Source organism: Megalops cyprinoides, chromosome 2, assembly GCF_013368585.1.
Source record: "Megalops cyprinoides isolate fMegCyp1 chromosome 2, fMegCyp1.pri, whole genome shotgun sequence".
Taxonomy (NCBI): Eukaryota; Metazoa; Chordata; class Actinopteri; order Elopiformes; family Megalopidae; genus Megalops; species Megalops cyprinoides.
This window is the reverse complement of record NC_050584.1, coordinates 36,097,634-36,098,026: the sequence shown is the minus strand read 5'-3', so window position 1 is coordinate 36,098,026 and position 393 is coordinate 36,097,634.

Below are 393 nucleotides of genomic sequence, written 5' to 3'. Positions count from 1 at the left end.
TACTGGATCAAAGTCAAGTCACACTCTCAGCCTGTCACTTTTGGAAGCCTTCCCAGTCCATCCAGGAACCATGTGGTTATTTGACATATGGAAGTGTAAAAAATTGACTGTACATAGAATCTGTGAACTTAGCAACCTTTGGATTTCAACCCATAGATGTCTTTCTTACATGGAATTCACAGCTGGTCTGTTGCAGTTCAGCTTATTATTAGAGGATGCGTATTTCCCATGTGGCCACATTTCAGGTGATAATTTTAGAGGCCACATCAGACTAACATTTCTCTCTGGGGACAGATCAACCGAGCACTAAACAATTAATCCTTAAGGTTCTTTGGTGAAGGCCTCCTGGCGCGTCTCCTTGCTGTTGCTGCCATCGTTGCCACTGTGGCTGTC